Here is a 15,757-nt window from a genome sequence, read left to right on the forward strand (position 1 = left end):
TCTCATTATATTTCCATGGGATATTGCTTCTCAAAGAGCATATCATTGGTAAAATATGGAAATACTTCCACACCAATGGGATGCTTACACTGCCCTGGGCCTCAGCCCCTTACTATGTCCCACTGCCTCGGCTGCTCAATCCCTCAGAGCCGTGCAGCGCCTGCCACCCAGCCAGCTTGACGGAGGCCCCTCATTCCCTCACGTCCATCCCACCACTCCCAGGATGGGCCTGGACCCAAAAGAGAATGCCCTATTCCCATCTGGCACGTCTTAGTCACACTGCCCTGGCTGTGGGTAAGAAACAGCCTTTGCAGTGACTCTAACAATTGTTAAATATTTGGTATTTGTTGTTGTTGCTTTTTTTGAGACAGGGTCTAACTCACTCTGTTACCCAGGCTGGAGTGAGTGCAGTGGTGCTATTTCCACCTCCCAGGCTCAAGCAATCCTCCCACCTCAGCCTCCTGAGTATCTGGGACTACAGGCATGCGCCATCACGCCCAGCTAATTTTTGTATTTTTTGTAGAGACGGGGTTTCACCATGTTGCCAAGGCTGATCTCAAACTCCTGGGCTCTAGCAATCCTCCCACCTCAGCCTCCCTGTGCTGTGGGATTACAGGCATGAGCCACCGCACCTGGCCAGTTGTCAACTATTTCAAATATCACTCACACCTATAAAGTTTGCACTATCTCTGCCATGACATTTCTCAGCTTGTATCCTAATTGTATATTGGTCTCCTCAGGAAGCATATGAGCTCATGGGTGGCAGGACAAACCTTGACCAGCCTTATTCCCCCTGCTTCCAGTCCTGTAAGCACTTGTACATGTGTGTACTGTGCATATGTACTTTGTGTATTTGTTGGTTGAAGATGAGTAATAGAAAGACACCAATGCAGGGTCAAGAGGCCACACAGCATCCTTTGATCCTGGGGCTCTACAGACCATGTTGCCTCTCACATTCAACAAGGAGACTGACTTCTCCAAAAGAGATACTGAGATCAATTTTTCCCTTGGGGTTAGGCTATTTGGGAAGAACAGAGAGCAGGAAATCTATGAAGGGTTTACACAGTGAAGAAAGATAGAATCTGACAGGGTGTGGTTGCTCACGCCTGTAATCCTAACACTTTGGGAGCCTGAGGCGGGCGAATCATGAGGTCAAGAGATCAAGACCACCCTGGCCAACATAATGAAACTCCATGTCTACTAAAAATACAAAAATTAGCTGGGTGTGATGGCACACACCTGTAGTCCCAGCTACTTGGGAGGCTGAGGCAGAAGAATCACCTGAACCCGGGAGGCAGAGGTTGCACTGAGCCAAGATCACACCACTGCACTCCAGCCTGGCAACAGAGTGAGACTCTGTCTCAAAAAAAAAAAAAAAAAAAAAAAAAAATCTAGAATTTATTTTGTTAGGAATCTGACATTTGGCATCAAATGACCCAAGTTGCGTTCATCCTGTGCTTCGAGGTCTCAATTTGATCTGGCTTTTCAAATCCTCATTTATTCTGTTTCTTATTTGAATATGTTTATTTCTCTCCAAGCTCTCACTTGAATCAAAAATTGCAAGATACAAGGTAGGTACATTTTCTCCGCTCTAGGATTGAAGTTCTCACATAACCCTTACAACAGGCCTCGGGAAGGAGGCCAGTGGAAGAAGAGCTGTTCACCAGCGAGGACCCCCCCTTGTCCGTTTGAAAGGAGAAGGCACTGGATTACTCTGTGCCCTGGGGGAGACCTAATGTGTCAGCAAACCACAGGTAAGGATTTCATTGACAGAAGATTAAAGATTGAGCTCAGCTCTCTAAGCCTGACTCCTGTGTTGCTAACAGAGAGCATGGAGGGAAATGGCTTGCCCATCCAAATGTGTAGCACTTGGTGAAATTTCCTGGGCTCCCAGGTGTTTCCACTAATCAAGGAGGCAGGGACAGCAGATACCAACTCACTGTAGGAAAAGTAGATGACTTTATAAAGTGCCTTCCCAAGAGTAAAGACCCAGACCACAGCCAGTCTCCCAGCTATCCTTTATTGAAGGTTCACAAAGTGTCAAGCTCTGCGCTAAGGAGTTTCCACACCTTACCTCAATCATCATTCCAAATGAAAAGATAAGTACTATTATTGATCGCTAATTTGTAGATGAGAAAACTGACACTCAGAGAGAGTAATCAACTTGCTTAATGTTACACAGCAAACAGGTTCTAAGAGCTTCCCCGATCTGTCCGAATTCAAAGTCCAGGAATTTAATCACTACAAAATGCCACTCCTCATACATGAGAAATGTTGATTACTCAAGAAAAGACTTCACAACATTAGCTCAGCAGAAAGGTTGGGCTCACCAGCCCCTCTCCACATATACAACTTTGGGGGAGGCACTGAGGTTCTGCCTGGCACTGGTATGGGCACAGCTAACACTTGACTCTTCTTTAGACTCAAGTGGCTGCCTTGGGGCCTGCTTTGCTGAGAATAATAGCTGTCAATCAATTATGTGCAAGAAGGACACCGCTGTGATCACCTACTGTTGATAGGTACAGAAGGGAGGGGGAGAGAGAAAGTTTGTTGAGGTGCACATATATACCACCTTATATAACCTTCATAACATATAAAGGAGGGGCCAGAGGCTCAGTAAGGTAAATGACTTGAAATTGTCACATAGCTAGCTAGTAAAAAGTAAAGAAAGGATTTAACCTAGGATTATCAATCTCCAAAGTAAGAGACTGCTTCTCCCCATGAGACAGAGTAGGGGCCCCCCTAAGGGGCCAACTGAGCCTCTCCAACATGGAAATAAAAGAAAATCTTGAGTTTCTTCGAGGGAAATTCTAGGTATCTCACTAGCCTTAAGAAGTAAGTGAGCAATTTGATAAGCAAGAAGGTGACTGTAGCTTATTAAAACAATGACCATCCAAATAAGTTAGAGCCATGAGATGTTTGGTTCCCTATGGAAACTAAAGATAATATCTTCACCTAAGTCCCTGACTTGTTTTTCACACCTGAACCCCTACCAGTTGGAAAACGCCAACTGCTGTCACACAGACTTCAGATAAGGGGAAACTGAGGACTGAATTCTGACCACTGCTTCTTGTTCTAAATTTCTTCCTGGGCAGCCTGGAGAAAGTCATGCCAACAAGCCAGAACTTAGCATTCGTTTCTGTTAACCCCAAGTTTTTAGATGAAACTTCACTTCCTTCACCAATCGCAAATTGGAGGATCTTTGAATCCACCTATTACCTGTTAGCACCCACTTCAATGGATAACCTCCATGTATTAATTTATTATTTTTGCCTGTAATTTCTGCTTTTCTGAAACTTACCTCTGCCTTCAAAAATTCTTACTCGTGGCCAGGCACGGTGGCTCATGCCTGTAATCCCAGCACTTTGGAAGTCCGAGGTGGGTGGTTCACTTGAGCCCGGAGTTCAAAACCAGCCTGAGCAATGTGGCAAAGCTCCATCTCCACTAAAAATGCAAAAATTAGCCAAGTGTGGTGGCACACGACTGTAATCTTAGCTACTTGAGAGGCTGAGGCATGAGAATTGCTTGAATCCAGGAGGCAGAGTTTGCAGTGAACCAAGATCATGCCACTGCACTCCAGCCTGGGCAACAGAGCAAGACTGTCTCAAAAAATAACAGAAAAACAGCTTGCTTGTAAGCTATCGGGGAGGTCAGATCTTGGGAATGAGCTACCCAATTGTCCTTGCTTGGAGCCCTGCAAATAAATGTCCTCCCTTATCTTGCTGTAAAACCTCAGTGTGGTTTTACTGTACTGGGCGAATGGAACCTAGCTAGATTCAGTAACACCCAGAGTGGATGAGATACCTTTTCAAGGTTCTTCTGAACCATATGATCATGCAACTTCAGGAGAAATTCAGATGCTAAAAAGAATTTGAAATTACAGTGCCTAGGAAAAGGTAATCCTCATTAATTAAATGTCATATTCCCTTCCCTCTCTGTTAGGATAGCCTTTTTGTATATAATACTGATTGTATTTGCACTAGTTAAAAAATACTGATGGAAATACAATCAGTGAAAGGGTTCTGAGATTCTTTTTCCTTAGAGTCATGAAGCAAAAGAGGCAACGGAAGTTGATTTGGACCCTACTATGATCAAACATTGTATGAAATACAGGTTAGTGACTAAAGCAGACATCAACCCCACCTATTCTAGCTAGTGATCTGGAAGAAGCCAGACACTCAGATTTCTTCCCCCTTAATCTCTCACCAACAATTTATGTAGAAGCCTTATTGAGTCTTCCTTCTAAATCTCTTTCCAAACATCCTCTCCTCTATCACAATTCAAGCAAGCATCATCTAGACTTTGGCCATCTATGTCCTCCCTGCCTCTAGTCTTGCCCCCTGCCATTTACCAGCTTCTCAAGGTTACAGCCAGAAGGCTATTTCTAAAATGCAAATTGGGTCATGTCACTCCTTTGCTCAAAATTATTTCATGAAGAATGAAGTGAAAACTGAAAGTTTCTTATAACAAAAAAAAATGTGTATCTACCTCATAACCCAGTAGGTCTGAGTATTTTTACCAAATTGTGGTATATTTATAGCATAGCATATGACTCAACATTTTAGAAAAGCTGAAAACATAACAGTATGGATTATGGGTACCAGATTTAGCAAATACAATAAAAATTTTGCATGAAACCTACTTTTGCTAAAAAATTATTTGGAGTTTATCTGAAATTCAAATTTAACTGGGAATCCTATATTTTATCTGGAAAACTTAACATGGATAAATCTTCAAAATATTATGCTAAGCAAATGAAGTCAGACACAGAAGAGTAGATCCTAAATGATTCCTTTTGTATGAAGTTCATGGGCAGGAAAAAGTCATACTTACTGATAGAAATTAGAGCAGTGGATGCCTCTGGGAAGTGAGAATTGAGTGCAGGGAGACTAAGGGACATTTCTAGGGTAATGAAAATGTTGGTGGGGAGGGTGTATACACAGGTATATACATTTAATAAAACTTGTCAACTTGTACTCTTTATTTTGCCTCAATGTTTAAAACTCATAAAATAACCCCACACTATCCTCCATGGATTCTCAACCCCTAAACTTTTGACTATAGTACACTGTTTCTTCCTTATCTTGCCATTCTTATGCATAGGTCTTCCTCTCCTCCCATTATCCTTAGTGAGTCCTTCTGACCAAGTATGATGAAACCCTTACTCATCACTTCAGCCTACCCCTGGCTCTACCTCCTGTAAGCTGAAGACTTGCTAGAGAGGTTTAGACCTCCCTCTCTTCTCCGGTCCCTGGTACCTTGCAACCCACCTCCATGACAGCACTATCCCATTGCATTATTGTCATTGTTTGTGCTACACTAAACTGTAAGTTCCTCATTAAGGCAGGGACCTTTCTTCTTTGTGTTAATGCAGTACAATGCAAGGCACCTAGCAACCATCCATGAATGAACAAAACAATCACTCACTCCAACTTCTCTGCTTAATACCCTACCTAGAAGCTCCAAATGTTCATCTAATTTTTATTTCAAATACAATATTAAGTACATATGCACTTATATTTAAAAAGTAGAATGGTCAGAAGAGAATGAATGAAGGACAAATCTTCTGTATACCCTATTCGCACAGTTACCTTTACCAGAAGCAACCACTATTTACATTTTCTTCTATACCATTCCAGAAAATTTCTATGCACAGCTAGCATCTTTTGTGTGTGCATATATGTACATATTTATATATTTCTCCTATTTACATAAAGAGGAGATACTGTGCTACTTCTTTTCTATTTTCCACTCTCCATTCCCAGTCTATTTTAGGTCCTATTCTTTGTCCCCAGAAGTGACCCCTACATACCTTATACTCCTTGCTGGCTAGTTTCCATTTGAGGTTGTCCAGTGAGAGACAATGAAAGGGGGTTGGAGAGTGAGAGGAGAGAGAAACTTGGGTATCTCCTCTTCCTCCACTTTAGCTGCATGCTCCTGGTAGTAGCTGCATCCCTTCACAACTTCAGCTTCTGTGTGCGGGCTCTACTTCAGTCTCTAGCACCTTCAGCACCTTTGGCCCCAGGGATGTGCCTTAGATTAGGTTCCCTGGAAACAAACTGAGATGGAGAGGTGTGTGCAGATAGCTTATTGAAGGGTGCTTTATTTTAGTAAGGAAAGGAGGGAAGCAGCATTGGCTGGGAGGAGAAGCTAACCTGAAATGCAGTTCAATGAGGCCTCAGCTGATGCTCCAGGGAACTTCTGGATGGCCCTTCAGAATTGTCCCAAATTGAGACAAGGGGGTGGGCTTTCATATCCCTGAATTGGACAGTCATTGGCCATGGCCACCCCCAAGCAAAAGTGCAACCTGGGCGAGACTGTCCCCTGTGGTGGCTGAGGGAATTCTAGAGAGGGGTCAGCTGTGAGCAAACAACAGCTGATATTCTCAGCCCTTGTGGATGGTGTGTCAGCCCTGAAAAGGAGATCGGGTGGAGCAGCACAGTGTCCACTGTGATAATGGCTTCCCACTGGTGCTAGTGTCTGAGTGTCTTAACGTGCCCTGCCCACACTTCTGTTCATTGTCCATTGATGAAAGCTCAACATTTGAACCATCTGGGGCAAATTCTGTTTCCTGATGGGATCCTGACTGATACACACACACACACACACACACACACACTGCTTCACTTAATATATCCTGAAGCACACTCTATAATAGCGCATCTCAGTGTCTCTTATTCTCTCTATTGGCTGCATGGCAGTTCAGTATCAATGTAATATATCTTTATTAAGCCTTCTAGTCTTAGACATTGAGGTTGTTCCCAGCTTCAGTCTTATAAACAATGCTGTGATAAGCATTTGTGTTCATCTTTGCACACATCTAAAAAATTGGTATAAATTTATTTTTTGTGGGTTTTTTGTTGTTTTTGTTTGTTTGTTTGTTTGAGACAGAGTCTCACTCAGTCACCCAGGCTGGAATGCAGTGATGTGATCTCAGCTCACCACAACATCCACTTCCCCAGCTCAAGTGATCCTTTTACCTCAGCCTCTTTGGTAGCTGGGACTATAGGCGTGTGCCACCAGGCCTGGCTAATTTTAAAATTTTTTGTAGAGATGGGGTTTTACCCTGTTGGCCAGGCTGGTATTGAACACGTGGGCTGAAGCCATCCACCTGCCTCAGCCTCCCAAAGTGCTGGGAAGTAAAAATTCTTCATATTGAGACTACTGTATCAAAGGGTATATACATTCATATTTTGGTACATATTGCCAAATTGTCTATGAATAATTTACTCTGACACCTGTCATCATGGCATGTGAGAGTGACTGTATCACCACATATTTCCCAAAAGTGTGTTCACCACTTAGAGCAACCTGTTTGATTTAAGAGCTCCCAAGCACACACTTCTACCACTCCACATGCCTCTTTTGGAGATACACTTATTGCTGGATTGGAGGAAGGCCACTCATAGATGATGTGTGACCTCAACACCCATTTTCCCCACAGTCATTTTGCCTTTCCTTCATGTAGACTGTTATATGATACTTGGCCCTCAGAGGTAATTAATGGAGTAATTTCTATCTGTCCTCTCTTCTCTCTGAGTTCAAGATGGCTTTATAATTCCATGAAATATCTACAAATAGCAAACCGGAAGTTAACCTGGAGTAATGAAATCTGTCATATATAAATGCACCTTACTGTGTAATCAGTAATCAGGCCAGTGCCTCACATTCAGCAGACTCTGCAGACACTGAATGTGTGTGTGCTGCTTGAGAATACTAGTGAACACTCCTTGATAACCTTTTTGAAGCCATTGTAACATCTTAAGGGAAAAACATGAGCTTTCAGAAAAAAAATCAGGTTTATTAATTCTGTCAGCTCAGTTCCAAATTTCCCCCTTAATACCCTCCCATTTATGCATAACACAGAGACATGTTTCATTTGCTTTGACTAGGAATATTAGCATGTGAATTACACTCTCTAAAATTAAGTTCTGGAATGTTCTTGGAAATGGAAGAGAAGTTAGATAATTTCAGAAGCACAAAATGAAAGGCCACCTATTGGGTTACATTGTAACTTTATCTAATCCTTTAATCTCTTAATTTTAAAAAGAGCTACACTAGATTTTAATAGAAGTAAATGTCATCCAGTAAAATCTGATAGGCTTGTCACCTCCCTTCAAACTTTGAGCCACAACCTGAGAAAAACAGAGCATCTGCAAGGGTCAAAAGAGGAGAGAGCTCAGGCTGGAGTCCATGGCTTCCAGACACCAAGGCAGATCAAGCAGCCCCAGGTTGTTGATATATCACACTGAAGACTAAATACCATCCTTTCTTCCCTTCCTGTTACAAGGAAGACATCACACAGGAAAACAGCTCTAGCCAAGAACAATAGGACTGAGCTAGCCAGTAGAACCGGACTCAGTGGGAACAACAGGAGACAGGTGGTCAGAAGTCCTGGGTGTGCATCCCAGCTCCATGCCCTAAGACAATTCCTCAGTCACTGGAATCTTCAGTTTCCTCCTACATAAAATAGTGATTTCATCATCTGCCTGGCCTACATCACACTGTTGTTATGAGGATCAGATGAGATGATGAATAATAAAGCACTTTATAAACCAGGCAGAACTGTAAAATCAAAGGAGGTGATACTTTATAACCTCATCCACAGCAACTGCCACCCAGTAGGTCCAACCAGAATGCCTCACCCCAACTTACTGCACAGGTGGAGAGGACTTTCATAAGGAAGATGGCTAGGGATCACCCTTTAGTCAGACAGATGTTTCAAGTTATTTTTCCAGAACTGTGCATGTGACTCATCCACTTTCTCTCAAGGTAATTGCCAGAGGAGAGTATCAAGAATGATCAAAGCCAGGAATTCATTTTTGGCCATGAGACAAAGCAAAACAAATAAATCTCACATAGGGATGGAAACAGAAATTTTGGGCAAACGAGCATCATGCTCAATCATGTTTATGTTTTCAACAGAGTTTATATTTTCATCATACACAAGAATAAACTACTTAAGAATTATTTGTATTGATGATTTCCAATCACTTTCCCCCAATTCTCTATTGAACCCATTCTAATGAGACACTTGTGTGCTGGCTACTCCTGCAAACTACTTATCAAGATTACCAAATGATCTCCACGCTGTTGAAGCCAGTGATCAGTGTGCAGCCCTTACCTTACTTGATCCATCAGCATCATTTAACACAGCTCATCACTTCCTCTTTCTTGAATCACTTTCTTCACTTGGCTGTAGAGACATTATTCTCTCCTTTTCCTCCTATCTTACTGACTTGGTCCCTTTCAGTCTCTTTTGTTGATTTCATGGAATTCTCACACTTGGTCCTTGCCTCTCTTCACTCACTCCCTAGGTATCTCATCCAGACTTGTAGTTTTAAATACCTTCTATATGCCTGATGATTCCCAAGTACACAGACAGCAACCCTGAACTCCATGCTCGTACATCTTGCTTAACATCTCCACTTGGATGTATAGTAGCTATCTCAAACTTAACATAGACACCCCAGGGCTCTTATTTCACAATCTGCATAACTTTTCCCATCTCATCAAATGGCAACTCCATTCTTTTGGTTGCTGAAGCCAAAAGCCTTGGGATAATTTTTGCCTTTCTCCTTCATACCCCATACCAAACTTAATAAGTCTTATTGACTGTACCTTGAAGTATATCCAGAATCTGGTTACACATCACCATTGCTAATCTATTCCAAGTTACCTTTATCTCCCAAATGAATCACTGTAATGGCTTCCTACCTTATCTCTCTGCTTTTCCCCCTTGTGTTCCTATAGTTCATTCTCAACAAAACAACCAGAAGGATTCTCTTAAAACATTAATCAGGGTCAGCCATGGTTGCTCATGCCTATAATCCCAGCACTTTGGGATGCTGGGGCAGGAGGATTGCTTGAGATAAGTAGTTCAAGACTAGCCTGGGCAACATAGTGAGACCTAATCTCTACAAAAAATAAAATAAAATGAAAAGCCAGGCATGGTGGTGCACATCTGTAATTCCAGCTACTCCAGGCTGAGGTGAGAGGATCACTTGAGCCCATGAGGTAAAGGTTGCAGTGAGCTGCAATTGCACTACTGCACTAAAGCCTGGGCAACAGAGTGAGACCCTGTCTGAAAAAAAAAAATTTGATCTATCACTTTTCTTCCTTCTTTCCTTCCTGCCTGCCTTCCTTTCTTCTTTCCTTTATTCCTCCCTCTCTCCCGTCCAATCTCTCCGCTCCCTGTCTCTCATCACTGGATTGGTCTCAACCTCATTTAATGCAAAAGCCAACATCCTTATAGTGGCCTATAAGGCTCTGTATGATGCCTGTAAGTTCCTTCATTCTCTGATCTCCTCTCTTTCTCATTCACTTTACTCCACCCATCACAGCTAAGCATATTCCTGCCTCAGTGCCTTGGAACTCTGTTGCTCTACCTAGTATCAGGGAACCTGCCCCCGATAGTCATGTAGGTTCTTTTCTATTTTCCCTAAGCATCGGCTGGGTTGAGAAATAAAGGGACAGAGCACAAAAGAGAGAAATTTTAAAGCTGGGCATCCAGGGGAGACATCACATGTCAGTAGGTTCCGTGATGCCCCACAAGCCGCAAAACTAACAAGTTTTTATTAGTGATTTTCAAAGGAGTGGGAGTGTACAAATAGGGTGTGGGTCACAGAGATCACGTGCTTCACAAGGTAATAGAATATCACAAGGCAAATGGAGGCAGGGCAAGATCACAGGACCACAGGACGGGGCAAAATTAAAATTGCTAATGAAGTTTTGGGCACGCATTGTCATTGATAACATCTTATCAGGAGACAGGGTTTGAGAGCAGACAACCAGTCTGACCAAAAATTTATTAGCTGGGAATTTCCTCATCCTAATAAGCCTGGGAGCACTATGGGAGTCTGGGGCTTATTTCATCCCTACAGCTCGACCATAAAAGACGGCCGCACCCAAGGGGGCCATTTTAGAGGCCCACCCTCAGGGATGCATTCTCTTTCTCAGGGATGTTCCTTGCTGAGAAAAAGAATTCAGCGATATTTCTCCCATTTGCTTTTGAAAGAAGAGAAATATGGCTCTGTTCCACCTGGCTCACCGGCGCTCAGAGTTTAAGGTTATCTCTCTTGTTCCCTGAACATTGCTGTTATCCTGTTCTTTTTTCAAGGTGCCCAGATTTCATATAGTTCAAACACACATGCTCTACAAATAATTTGTGCAGTTAGCATAATCATCACAGGGTCCTGAGGCGACATACATCCTCCTCAGCTTACAAGATGACAGGATTAAGAGATTAAAGTAAAGACAGGCATAGGAAATCACAAGGGTATTGATTGGGGAAGTGATAAGTGTCCATGAAATCTTCACAATTTATGTTCAGAGACTGCAGTAAAGACAGGCATAAAAAATTATAAAAGTATTAATTTGGGGAACTAATAAATGTCCATGAGATCTTCACAATCCATGTCTTCTGCCATGGCTTCAGCCGTTCACTCCTTTCGGGGTCCCTGACTTCCTGCAACAACCTGGACTGCAATTTCCGTAGCTAGCCATGTAGCTTGCTTTCTCATTTGCATCATGACTCTACTCAAATGTCAACTCCTCAATGAAAAACCTCCCTGTCAATTATATCTTTAAAAACATCCCCATATCCTAGCCTGCTCATCCCTCTTACTCTTTCTGTCCATTGTGTGTATATATGTATGCACACACACACACAGATCTATTTGTTTTTGATCTCTCTGTCTTATATAAAATCTAAGCTTCTTAAGGCCACTATGGGGCTGGCACATGGTGGGTGTTCAGTTATTTCAATATAAATAACATGCAGGTACACTTAAGTATCAAATTTTCAAAATAAAAATAGCTGGCATATCACATGACTTTCGGCCTAGAATTCATAAATTTTAAATTATGTTTTGCACTATTTGTCTAGGTTTTAGATGCAGAGAGAACATCGCCTAACAGTTTCTGACATTGCAGTTCTGGTTGTGATGTGAGCAATGTGATTTGAAGGAGACGTCTCACAAGGGATTTCTGTGAAATAGTGAATTTAAAAGACTTGACCAAAAATTCCCATGCTCTCAGCAGATTTTCCTGTTTCCTTTTAGAAACTATCATAAGGGAGCTGATTTAAAAGATAAGTTATTTAATACATAGGACATCTAGCTAGTTGTTTAGGAAAAAACAATAAGCTTGATCCCTAGCTCACTGCTTACACTAACACAAATTTTAGGTGGATGGAAGTTTTATGTGTAAGAAATGAATCTGCAAGACGACACAATGGTGATTTCTTTCTTTCTCTCAAAACCCAGATTATGCTCACATGTGTGGTAATCATTTGCTTTAGGCCCCGCCCAAGTCTCAGGATTAAATCTTTTTTAAAAAATTTTTTGAGACTGGGTCTCACTCTGTTGCCCAGGCTGGAGTGCAATGTTGCAATTATAGTTCACTGCAAACTCCAACTCCTGAGTTCAAGCGATCCTGCCACCTCAGCCTCTTGCATAGCTGAAACTATAGTGCATGCAACCACACCCAGCTAATTTTTAATTTTTTAAGTAGAGATGGGGTCTCACTATGTTGCCCAGGCTGACTTCAAACTGCTAAGCTCAAGAGAGCCTCCCGCCTCAGCCTCCGAATGTGCTAGAATTACAGGCATGAGCTACCACGCTCAGCCAGTTAAATCTTTATTAGTCATTCTTGCCAATTTCATCTCCAATGCAGTGACTGAACTGGAAATGGTCATGCAGCATGATTTGGACCCAAGTCCAGCCATGGGCCTTCTGAGAATGCTTTTCCACTTTGTCCAAACATGAAGTCTGAGGAGAAGCCTTCATTTTCTATTTTTATGGTTGTCTGCATATGACAGAACAGTGGCAGCCCTTGGAGGCCATAAGGACAGCCAGCCTAAGAGGATAAACTACTATACTTATGATTATAAAACAAAAAGATGAAAACAACTTAGGTCCTTGATGACAATGTTATGTCACAAAATTAACTATGCTGGAATTTTCCTAGCTCCAGACTTTTTGCTATGCAAGATAATAAATATTCTTAATATACATCCTTATAATTTTTAATGTTAGTATTCTGTAGTCTGTAACCAAAAATATCCTGATACATTTAAAAAATAATTTGAAGTTGAGAAGGCCTTCCTAAGCATGGAACAAAACTCATAAGGCATAAATGGGAAGTATTTATAAAATTCACTCCATACTATGTAAACTTTGTATTATAATTACACAAATAAGCAAATAAGTGAAAATATTAGCTATTATCTAAGCTACTATCTAAATTATACAAATAACTCATAGCTACTAAGTTACTATCTAAGCTACTAAGTTATACAAATTTATATTTTAAATCAATTTGAGAAAACATGATAAAAATGAGTTAAACATAAAAAATAAAAAAAGCTTTAACATGGCAAAAGATGTGATAAATAAGAAGACAAATGAGAAAATGGGAAAAACCAATTTCAACTTATAGTACAGACAAACAAGGGGTAAATATCCCTAATATAGAATAGAAAGGGTTTCTGAAAATAGGGAAAAAACAGGCAAACTCTCCTGTAGAAAAAGAGAATTTGCAAATAAAGGAATACAAGTATCCCTTAAATGCATAAAAAGATATTCAGTCCCACTCATAATAGGAGAAATACAAATTAAAAGTGCACAAATAAACCCAAGTATCAAATTGGTGACTTAGTCACACGGAGAGAAACCATTTCAAGGGACTATAACATAGTTGGCTCACACATCTAGAATAGGTTACTCTAGAGACAAAAAGAACTAGAAAACAGTTTTCAGTTATCATATTATTAGTAATAATTATAATTTACTGTTATTTTGAAAATGTTATACAAATAGTAGGATAAAGCAAATACTTACATTACTGTCATTCGAAAATCAGGATTTTTAGCAACAGAGAAGAATTTAAATACAAAATCAACGAAGTTAGATAAAAAAAGTGACCATTGATTTAAATTAGAGTTGTCAGTATTAACTCATGATGCATTTTCTGCTTACAAAACAAAAATACCAATTTTGCAGAAGCAATCTCCAACCCAGTAGCAATGAGTATCTCTAGTACCCACATTACAGTCTAAAAACTATCCCCAAAGACTCCTTGGAGGAATAGCTAATTCCAGATCTGGGGCAAAAAAATATCCAGGATGATCCTAAAATATCTTATCCTATTGGGAAGTAAAAAAACTATCAAGGACTACTGACCTTCTGCGGACTTCGGACTCAGGAGTCAATTTGGTAGAAAATTTGAGCATCAGACAACAACAACAACAAAACTGCCATTGCTGAAATTCTCCCTCCTCCAAAATTTAAAATCCATGAGTTCACAATAATATTTGCCCTCAAGGGAGGGAAAAACTCATTCATTGGTCAACTCAGAATCAACTAGGTTGATTTCATATCTTGGCTATTGTAGATAATGTTGCAATAAACATGAAGGTGCAGATGTCTCTCATATAATGAATTCCTTTCCTCTGGATAAATTCCCAGTAGTGGGATTACTGGAACATATGGCAGTTCTATTTGCAGTTTTTTGAGGAACCTCCATACTGTTCTCCATAGTGGCTGTACTAGTTTACATTCCCACAAACAGTGTATAAGAGTTCCCTTTTCTCTGCATACTTGCCAGCATTTGTTATGCTTTGTCTTTTTGATAATAGCCATCCTAATTGGGGAAGATGATACCTTACTGCCGTTTTGACTTGCATTTTCCTGAGATTAGTGATGTTGAGCATTTTTTCATATTTATTGGCCACTTGTATGTCTTGTTTTTTTAATTTAATTTTTATTTTTTTAAGAGATGGGGTCTCACTTTGTTGCCCAGACTGGAGTTCAGTGGTATGATTATAGATCATTGCAGCCTTGAACTCCTGGCCAAGCAACCATGTGCCTATGCTCCTGGCAAGAGTAACAGCACTGTGGCCTCAATCCTAGTGAGCTAGTCTCCAGGTCAGCCAACCCACTGTGTATACATATAAGCCCTTGGCCTGTAAAACAGCCTGGTGAGCCCAACACCAACAACACTGCTGCCACAACCTCTCTCAGCCTTGGCCACTGAGAAATTTTTACATGCCACTAGTGTGGATTGTAGCTGAAGAAACTACACAAAGACTACACTGCTAAATCTACCTAGAACAAAGGCCAACATATCCCACGAAACTGATACCCCACGACCCATTCATACAAATAAATATTTCCTGACAAATTCTGGTTATTATATTATATTATATTATATTAGCTATTATAGACGGGATTTGCCTTCTTGATTTCTTTTTTGACTAGTTTGTTGTTCATGTATAGAAATACTACTGATTTGTGTATGTTAATTTTGTATCCTGCAGCTTTACTGATTCATTTGTCAGTTCTAAGAGATTTTTGGTAGAGTCTTTGGCTTTTTCTACATACAAGAGCATGTCATCTGCAAACAGGGAAAAGTTTACTTCTTTCTTTCCAATTTGGATGTGTTTTATTTCTTTCTTGCTTAATTGTTCTGTCTAGGACTTACAGTACTATGTTGAATAAGAGTGGTGAGAGTGGACATCCTTGTTTTGTTCCAGTTCTTAGAGGAAAACCTTTCAGCTTTCCCCTGTTCAGTAAGATGTTAGATGTGGGTTTGTCATATATGACCTTTCCTTCTATGCCTAATTCATTGAGAGTTTTTATCACTTTGGGATTTTTGTTTGATCATTTGATCAAATGCTTTTTCTGCATCTATTGAGATGATCCTATCATTTTTATCCTTTATTCATTGATGTGATCTATGATGTTTATTGACTTGC

Source organism: Pan troglodytes, chromosome 8 (assembly GCF_028858775.2).
Source record: "Pan troglodytes isolate AG18354 chromosome 8, NHGRI_mPanTro3-v2.0_pri, whole genome shotgun sequence".
NCBI lineage: Eukaryota > Metazoa > Chordata > Mammalia > Primates > Hominidae > Pan > Pan troglodytes.